The sequence below is a fragment of the Lygodium microphyllum genome, chromosome 16 (assembly GCF_053477565.2).
Source record: "Lygodium microphyllum isolate KBCC chromosome 16, Lygodium_microphyllum_v1.1.10, whole genome shotgun sequence".
Classification (NCBI taxonomy): Eukaryota; Viridiplantae; Streptophyta; class Polypodiopsida; order Schizaeales; family Lygodiaceae; genus Lygodium; species Lygodium microphyllum.
The window spans coordinates 148,398,966-148,408,965 of NC_141150.1; the positions used below are offsets into that span (position 1 = coordinate 148,398,966).

Genomic DNA, 10,000 nt, shown 5'->3' on the forward strand with positions numbered 1-10,000 from the left:
TCAAAAATCCCCCCCCCCCAACACACACCACACCACACCAACCCTCCCCCCCCCCTCCAAATTTTGCCCCCCCCCCCCAAAAAATTGCCCCCCCCCCTCAACACACACCACACCACACCACCCCTCCCCCCCCCTCCAAAATTCGCCCCCCCCCCCCCCCTCAAAAATCCCCCCCCCTCAACACACACCACACCACACCACACCAACCCTCCCCTTCCCCCCTCCAAATTTCGCCTTCCCCTCAACACACACCACCCCACCCCTCCCCCCCCCCCCCAAAAATTCGCCCCCCCCGTCCAAATTTCGCCCCTTCCCCCCCCAAAAATTCGCCCCCCCCCTCAACACACACCACACCACACCACCTCTCCCCCCCCCTCAAAAATCCCCCCCCCCCCTCAACACACACCACACCACCCCTCCCCTTCCCCCCCTCCAAATTTCGCCCCCCCCTCAACACACACCACCCCACCCCTCCCCCCCCCGCCCCCAAAAAATTCGCCCCCCCCCCAACACACACCACCCCACCCCCCCCCCCAACACACACCACACAACCCCTCCCCCCCCCCTCAAAAATTCCCCGCCCCCCCCTCAACACACACCACACCACCCCTCCCCCCCCCCCTCAAAAATCCCCCCCCCCCCTCAACACACACCACACCACACCACCCCTCCCCCCCCCCTCCAAATTTTGCCCCCCCCCCCCCCCAAAAAAAAATTGGGCCCCCCTCTCAACACACACCACACCACACCACCCCTCCCCCCCCCTCCAAAATTCGCCCCCCCCCCCCTTCAACACACACCACCCCACCCCCCCCCTCAACACACACCACACCACCCCTCCCCCCCCCCCTCAACACACACCACACCACCCCTCCCCTTCCCCCCCTCGAAATTTCGCCCCCCCCTCAACACACACCACCCCACCCCTCCCCCCCCCGCCCCAAAAATTCGCCCCCCCTCCAAATTTTGCCCCTTCCCCCCCCCAAAAATTCGCCTCCCCCCTCAACACACACCACACCACACCACCGCTCCCCCCCCTCCAAAATTCGCCCCCCCCCCCCAAAAAATTTCCCACCCCTCCCCCCTCAACACACACCACCCCACCCCCCCCCCCCCCAACACACACCACACCACCCCTCCCCCCCCCCTCAACACACACCACCCCACCCCTCCCCCCCCCCCCCCCCCCCCGCCCCCAAAAAATTCGCCCCCCCCCCCCCCCCCAACACACACCACTCCACCCCCCCCCCCAAAAAAATTCGGCCACCCCCCTCAACACACACCACACCACACCACACCACCCCTCCCCCCCCCCAAAAATTCGCCCCCCCCCCCCTCAATACACACCTCCCCACCCTTCCCCCCCCCCCCTCAACACACACCACACCACACCACACCACACCACCCCTCCCCTTCCCCCCCTCCAAATTTCGCCCCCCCCTCAACACACCCCACCCCACCCCTCCCCCCCCCTCCAAATTTCGCCCCTTCTCCCCCCCAAAAATTCGCCCCCCCCCTCAACACACACCACACCACACCACCCCTCCCCCCCCCTCAAAAATTCCCCCCCCCCTCAACACACAAAACACCACCCCTCCCCCCCCCCTCCAAATTTTGCCCCCCCCCCAAAAAATTGGCCCCCCCCTCAACACACACCACACCACACCACCCCTCCCCCCCCTCCAAAATTCGCCCCTCACCCCCCTCAACACACACCACCCCACACCTCCCCTCCCCCCCCCAAAAATTCCCCCCCCCCCCCCCCCCCCAAAAATTCCCCCCCCCCCCCCCCCCCAACACACACCACCACATCCCCCCCCCCTCAACACACACCACACCACCCCTCCCCCCCCCTCAAAAATCCCCCCCCCCCCCCTCAACACACAAAACACCACCCCTCCCCCCCCCCCCTCAAAAATCCCCCCCCCCCCTCAAAAATCCCCCCCCCCCAACACACACCACACGACACCACCCCTCCCCCCCCCCCCTCCAAATTTTGCCCCCCCCCCTCCCCTCCCCCCCCCCCTCCAAATTTTGCCCCCCCCCCTCCCCTCCCCCCCCCCCCCTCCAAATTTTGCCCCCCCCCCCCCCCCAAAAATTCGCACCCCCCCCCTCAATACACACCTCCCCACCCCCCCCCTCAATACACACCTCCCCACCCCCCCCCTCAACAAACACCACACCACCCCTCCCCCCCCCTCAAAAATCCCCCCCCCCCTCAACACACACCACACCACACCACCCCTCCCCCCCCCCCCCAAAAATTCCCCCCCCCCCCTCAACACACACCACCCCACCCCCCCCCTCAAAAATTCCCCGCCCCCCCCTCAACACACACCACACCACCCCACCCCCCCCCTCAAAAATCCCCTCCCCCCTCAACACACACCACACCACACCACCCCTCCCCCCCCCCCCCTCAACACACACCACACCACACCACCCCTCCCCCCCCCCCTCCAAATTTTGCCCCCCCCCCCCCCCTCAACACACACCACACCACACCACCCCTCCCCCCCCCCCTCAAAAATCCCCCCCCCCCCAACACACACCACACCACCCCTCCCCTTCCCCCCCTCGAAATTTCGCCCCCCACTCAACACACACCACCCCACCCCTCCCCCCCCGCCCCCAAAAAATTCGCCCCCCCCCCAACACACACCACCCCACCCCCCCCCCCCCAACACACACCACACAACCCTTCCCCCCCCCCTCAAAAATTCCCCGCCCCCCCCTCAACACACACCACACCACCCCTCCCCCCCCCCCCTCAAAAATCCCCCCCCCCCCTCAACACACACCACACCACACCACCCCTCCCCCCCCCCCTCCAAATTTTGCCCCCCCCCCCCCCCCCCAAAAAAAAATTGGGCCCCCCTCTCAACACACACCACACCACACCACCCCTCCCCCCCCCTCCAAAATTCGCCCCCCCCCCCCCCCCCTTCAACACACACCACCCCACCCCCCCCCTCAACACACACCACACCACCCCTCCCCCCCCCCCTCAACACACACCACACCACCCCTCCCCTTCCCCCCCTCGAAATTTCGCCCCCCCCTCAACACACACCACCCCACCCCTCGCCCCCCCGCCCCAAAAATTCGCCCCCCCTCCAAATTTTGCCCCTTCCCCCCCCCAAAAATTCGCCTCCCCCCTCAACACACACCACACCACACCACCGCTCCCCCCCCCTCCAAAATTCGCCCCCCCCCCCCCCCAAAAATTTCCCACCCCTCCCCCCTCAACACACACCACCCCACCCCCCCCCCCCAACACACACCACACCACCCCTCCCCCCCCCTCAACACACACCACCCCACCCCTCCCCCCCCCCCCCCGCCCCCAAAAAATTCGCCCCCCCCCCCCCCAACACACACCACTCCACCCCCCCCCCCCCCCAAAAAAATTCGGCCACCCCCCTCAACACACACCACACCACACCACACCACCCCTCCCCCCCCCCAAAAATTCGCCCCCCCCCCCTCAATACACACCTCCCCACCCTTCCCCCCCCCCCCTCAACACACACCACACCACACCACACCACCCCTCCCCTTCCCCCCCTCCAAATTTCGCCCCCCCCTCAACACACACCACCCCACCCCTCCCCCCCCCCCTCCAAATTTCGCCCCTTCTCCCCCCCAAAAATTCGACCCCCCCCTCAACACACACCACACCACACCACCCATCCCCCCCCCCCACCCCCCTCAACACACACCACCCCACCCCCCCCCCCAACACACACCACACCACCCCTCCCCCCCCCTCAAAAATTCCCCCCCCCCCCCCCCCTCAACACACAAAACACCACCCCTCCCCCCCCCCCTCCAAATTTTGCCCCCCCCCCCAAAAAATTGGCCCCCCCCTCAACACACACCACACCACACCACCCCTCCCCCCCCTCCAAAATTCGCCCCTCACCCCCCTCAACACACACCACCCCACACCTCCCCTCCCCCCCCCCAAAAATTCCCCCCCCCCCCCCCCCAAAATTTCCCCCCCCCCCCCCCCAACACACACCACCACATCCCCCCCCCCTCAACACACACCACACCACCCCTCCCCCCCCCTCAAAAATCCCCCCCCCCCCCCCCCTCAACACACAAAACACCACCCCTCCCCCCCCCCCTCAAAAATCCCCCCCCCCCAACACACACCACCCCTCCCCCCCCCCCCTCCAAATTTTGCCCCCCCCCTCCCCTCCCCCCCCCCCTCCAAATTTTGCCCCCCCCCCCCCCCCCCCCCAAAAATTCGCACCCCTCCCCCTCAATACACACCTCCCCACCCCCCCCTCAACAAACACCACACCACCCCTCCCCCCCCCTCAAAAATCCCCCCCCCCCTCAATACACACCACACCACACCACCCCTCCCCCCCCCCCCCCAAAAATTCCCCCCCCCCCCCCTCAACACACACCACCCCACCCCCCCCCCCCCCTAAAAAATCCCCTCCCCCCTCAACACACACCACACCACACCACCCCTCCCCCCCCTCCCCCCTCAACACACACCACACCACACCACCCCTCCCCCCCCGCCCTCCAAATTTTGCCCCCCCCCCCCCCCCCTCAACACACACCACACCACCCCTCCCCCCCCCCCCTCAAAAATCCCCCCCCCCCCAACACACACCACACCACCCCTCCCCTTCCCCCCCTCGAAATTTCGCCCCCCCCTCAACACACACCACCCCACCCCTCCCCCCCCGCCCCAAAAATTCACCCCCCCTCCAAATTTTGCCCCTTCCCCCCCCCAAAAATTCGCCCCCCCCCTCAACACACACCACACCACACCACCGCTCCCCCCCCCCCTCCAAAATTCGCCCCCCCCCCCCAAAATTTCCCACCCCTTCCCCCTCAACACACACCACCCCACCCCCCCCCCCCCCCCAACACACACCACACCACCCCTCCCCCCCCCTCAACACACACCACACCACCCCTCCCCTTCCCCCCCACCAAATTCCGCCCCCCCCTCAACACACACCACCCCACCCCTCCCCCCCCCCCCCCCCCCCCCCCCCCGCCCCCAAAAAAATCGCCCCCCCCCCCCAACACACACCACCCCACCCCCCCCCCCCCCCAAAAAAATTCGGCCACCCCCCTCAACACACACCACACCACACCACACCACCCCTCCCCTTCCCCCCCTCCAAATTTCGCCTTCCCCTCAACACACACCACCCCACCCCTCCCCCCCCCCAAAAAATTCGCCCCCCCGTCCAAATTTCGCCCCTTCCCCCCCCCAAAAATTCGCCCCCCCCCTTCAACACACACCACGCCATACCACCCCTCCCCACCCCCGCCCCCCCCTCAACACACACCACCCCACACCACCCCTCCCCCCCCCCCCCTCAACACACACCACACCACCCCTCTCCGCCCCTCAAGAATCCCCCCCCCCCCCCCTCAACACACACCACTCCACCCCTCCCCTTCCCCCCCTTCAAATTTCGCTCCCCCCCTCAACACACACCACCCCACCCCTCCCCCGCCCCTGCCCCCAAAAAATTCGCCCCCCCCCCCCCAACACACACCACCCCACCCCCCCTCAACACACAAAACACCACCCCTCCCCCCCCCCCCTCCACGTGGCGTCATGGAGGGCGTCATGGAGGGTGGGTGGGTGTGTTAAGGGGAGGGGAGCACGTCGCGTCGTGTCAGGCCATGGGGCGCGGGGGGGGGGGGGGGGGGGGGGCATTGCGTTGGGTGGGTGTGTGTGTTAAGGGGAGGGTGGCACATCGCATCGTGTCGTGTCATGGGGGGGCGGGGAGGGGGGGGATGCGCGTCGCATCGTGTCATGTCATCGGGGGGGGGGGGGGGGGGGGTGCGTCGCATCATGTCGTGTCGTGGGTGGGGGGGCTGGGGTGGGGATGTCATGGGGGGGGGGGGGCGCGGCACGTCGCGACATGGTGTGGTGTGTGTTGAGGGGGGAAGGGGGGGGCGCGTCGTGTCGTGTCGTGTCATGGCGGGGCGCGTCGCGTCGCATCGTGTCATGGGGGCTGGGGGGGATGTCATGGGGGGGCCGAATTTTTGAGGGGGGGGAGGGGGGGGGGTGGTGTGTGTTGAGGGGGGAGGCGAATTTTTGAGGGGGGGACGTCATGGGGGGGGCGCATCGCGTCGTGTCGTGTCATGGGGGATGGGGGGATGTCATGGGGGGGGGAGGGGGGTTGTCATGTTATGTTGGGGAGGGGGCGCGTCGCGTCATGTCGGGGCATGGTGGGGGGGAGGGGGCATCGCGACACCCCGCGTCACCCCCCACGACACGGCACACCCCCCCACCCCACCCCACCGCACCCCCCTACGACGCGGCGCCTTCCCCCCACCCCACCTCGAAAAACCCCGCTCCATCCACAGCACCCCACCACTCCTCCAAAAACCAGGCTCGACCCACCGTGCCCCGCCTCACTCCCCCACGACACGGCGCACCCTCCACCCCACCGCACCCCCCCACGATGCCCCCCGCACCCCACCTCCAGAAACCCCGCTCCCTCCACACCACCCCACCACGCCTCCGAAAACCACGCTCGACCCACCCCACCTCGCGTGAGCCCCCCCACGACACGGCACACCCCCCACACCCCACCGCACCCCCCCACGACACGGCGCACCCCCCCACCCCCCCTCACCCCACGTCGAAAAACCCCGCTCGACCCACCCAACCCCGCGTCACTCCCCCATGACACGGCACACCCCCCCACCCCACCGCACCCCCCACGACGCCCCCCCCCCCCCCGCACCCCACCTCGAAAAACCCCGCTCCCTCCACGCCACACCACAAATGCCTCCGAAAACCCCGCTCGACCCACCCCACCCCGCGTCACCCCCCCACGACATGGCGCACCCCCCACCCCACCGCACCCCCCATCGACGCCGCCCCGCACCCCACCTCGAAAAACCCCGCTCCCTCCATACCACCCCACCACGCCTCCGAAAACCCCGCTCGACCCACCCCACCTCGCGTCAGTCCCCCACGACACGGCACACCCCCCACACCCCACCTCCGAAAACCCCGCTCCACCCACCCCACCTCGCGTCAGCCCCCCACGACACGGCACACCCCCCACACCCCACCGCACCCCCCCACGACGCGGCGCATATCCCCCCCCCCCCCGCACCCCACCTCGAAAAACCCCACTCGACCCACCCAACCCCGCGTCACTCCCCCAGGACACGGCGCACCCCCCCACGACGCGGCGCATATCCCCCCCCCCCCCCCCCCCCCGCACCCCACCTCGAAAAACCCCGCTCGACCCACCCCACCCCGCGTCACCCCCCCACGACACGGCGCACCCCCCCACCCCACCGCACCCCCCCACGACGCCCCCCCCGCACCCCACCTCGAAAAACCCCGCTCCCTCCACGCCACACCACCACGCCTCCGAAAACCCCGCTCGACCCACCCCACCCCGCGTCTCCCCCCCACGACACGGCGCACCCCCCCACCCCACCGCACCCCCCCACGACGCCCCCCCGCACCCCACCTCGAAAAACCGCGCTCCCTCCACAGCACCCCACCTCTCCTCCAAAAACCCCGCTCGACCACCCCCACCCCGCGTCACCCCCCACGACGCCCCCCCGCACCCCCCCTCGAAAAACCCCGCTCCCTCCACAGCACCCCACCACGCCTCCGAAAACCCCGCTCGACCCACCCCACCCCGCGTCACTCCCCCATGACACGGCGCACCCCCCCACCCCACCGCACCCCCCCACGACGCCCCCCCGCACCCCACCTCGAAAAACCGCGCTCCCTCCACAGCACCCCACCTCTCCTCCCAAAACCCCGCTCGACCACCCCCACCCCGCGTCACCCCCCACGACGCCCCCCCGCACCCCACCTCGAAAAACCCCGCTCCCTCCACAGCACCCCACCTCTCCTCCAAAAACCCCGCTTGACCACCCCAACCCCGCGTCACTCCCCCATGACACGGCGCACCCCCCCACCCCACCGCACCCCCCCACGACGCCCCCCCGCACCCCACCTCGAAAAACCGCGCTCCCTCCACAGCACCCCACCTCTCCTCCCAAAACCCCGCTCGACCACCCCCACCCCGCGTCACCCCCCACGACGCCCCCCCGCACCCCACCTCGAAAAACCCCGCTCCCTCCACAGCACCCCACCTCTCCTCCAAAAACCCCGCTTGACCACCCCAACCCCGCGTCACTCCCCCATGACACGGCGCACCCCCCCACGACGCCCCCCCCCGCACCCCACCTCGAAAAACCCCGCTCCCTCCACACCACCCCGCCACGCCTCCAAAAAACCGCGCTCGACCCACCCCACCCCGCGTCACGGCGCACCCCCCACCCCACCGCACCCCCCCACGACGCCCCCCCCCACCCCACCTCGAAAAACCGCGCTCCATCCACAGCACCCCACCTCTCCTCCAAAAACCCCGCTCGACCCACCCCACCCCGCGTCACCCCCCCACGACACGGCGCACCCCCCCACCCCACCGCACCCCCCCACGACGCCCCCCCGCACCCCACCTCGAAAAACCCCGCTGCCTCCACGCCACACCACCACGCCTCCGAAACCCCGCTCGACCCGCGTCACCCCCCCACGACACGGCGCACCCCCCCACGACGCCCCCCCGCACCCCACCTCGAAAAACCCCGCTCCCTCCACAGCACCCCGCCACGCCTCCGAAAACCCCGCTCGACCCACCCCACCCCGCGTCACCCGCCACGACACGGCGCACCCCCCCACAACGCCCCCCCCCCCCCCCCCCCCCGCACCCACCTCGAAAAACCCCGCTCCCTCCACGCCTCCGAAAACCCCGCTCGACCCACCCCACCCCGCGTCACCCCCCCCACGACACGGCGCACCCCCGCACCCCACCTCGAAAAACCCCGCTCCCTCCACAGCACCCCGCCACGCCTCCGAAAACCCCGCTCGACCCACCCCACCCCGCGTCACCCCCCACGACACGGCGCACCCCCCCACCCCACCGCACCCCCCACGACGCCCCCCCCGCACCCCACCTCGAAAAACCCCGCTCCCTCCAGGCCTCCGAAAACCCCGCTCGACCCACCCCACCCCGCGTCACCCCCCCACGACGCCCCCGCGCACCCCGCCTCGGAAAACCCGCTGCATCCACACCACCCCACCCCACCTCGAAAAACCCGCTGCATCCACACCACCCCACCCCGCGTCACGGCACACCCCACCGCACCCCCCCTCGACGCGGCGCATCCCCCCCGCACCCCACCTCGAAAAACCCCGCTCCATCCACACGACCCCGCCACGCCTCCAAAAACCCCGCTCGACCCAGCCCACCCCGCGTCACCCCCCCACGACACGGCGCACCCTCCACCCCACCGCACCCCCCGACGACGCGGCGTATCCCCCGCGCACCCCACCTCCAAAAACCCCGCTCGACCCACGGCACGTCACCTCACCCCCCCACGACATGGCACACCCTCCCTCCTAAGAAATCCCGCTCCGCTATGACACGGCACACACACCCCACTGCACACGACCCCCTCCCGCGACACGGAACCTTCCACCCCCCGACGGACCTCCTCAAGAAACCCCCCCACGACATGGCACCCCCCCGCGACATGGCACACCCTCCCTCCTCAGAAATCCCCGCTCCAACAACCCGCCCGCGCAACATGGCACGCCCTCCCTCCTCGGAAAAACCCCGCTCCACCGAACCCCCCCACAACATGGCACACCCTCCGCTCCCAAAATACCTCGCATCTTGAGGAGGGGGTTATCACGTGAGAGCGAGGCAGAGGGAGGGGCCAGGCACGACGTACGCAAAGACAATCGCGACGAGGAGAGGAGGCGCCGCGTCATGGCAAGGCGAGGGGGTTTCCTACCACGATGTCAGCGTTGGAGAGTCGAGACGTGATCCGAGGGGATTTCCATGCCACGGTCTCGAAACAAGCATGCAAAAGGGTGCAGCACCAGGACTTCCCGGGAGGTCACCCATCCCAGTACTGTTCTGGCCCAAGCGCGCTTAACTGCGGAGTTCTGATGGGATCCGGT

The 10,000-nt window shown here is 69.4% G+C and overlaps 1 non-coding gene across 1 annotated transcript in view; it reads right to left on the reverse strand.

Moving 5' to 3' along the window:
- Positions 1–9,907: 9,907 nt before the first annotated feature.
- LOC148024019 (5S ribosomal RNA) overlaps positions 9,908–10,000 on the reverse strand; it is a 119-nt gene continuing 26 nt past the window's right edge. Inside the window, exon 1 of the ribosomal RNA XR_015694059.1 lies at positions 9,908–10,000. This exon is cut by the window's right edge and continues 26 nt beyond it. This is a non-coding gene — a ribosomal RNA (5S ribosomal RNA).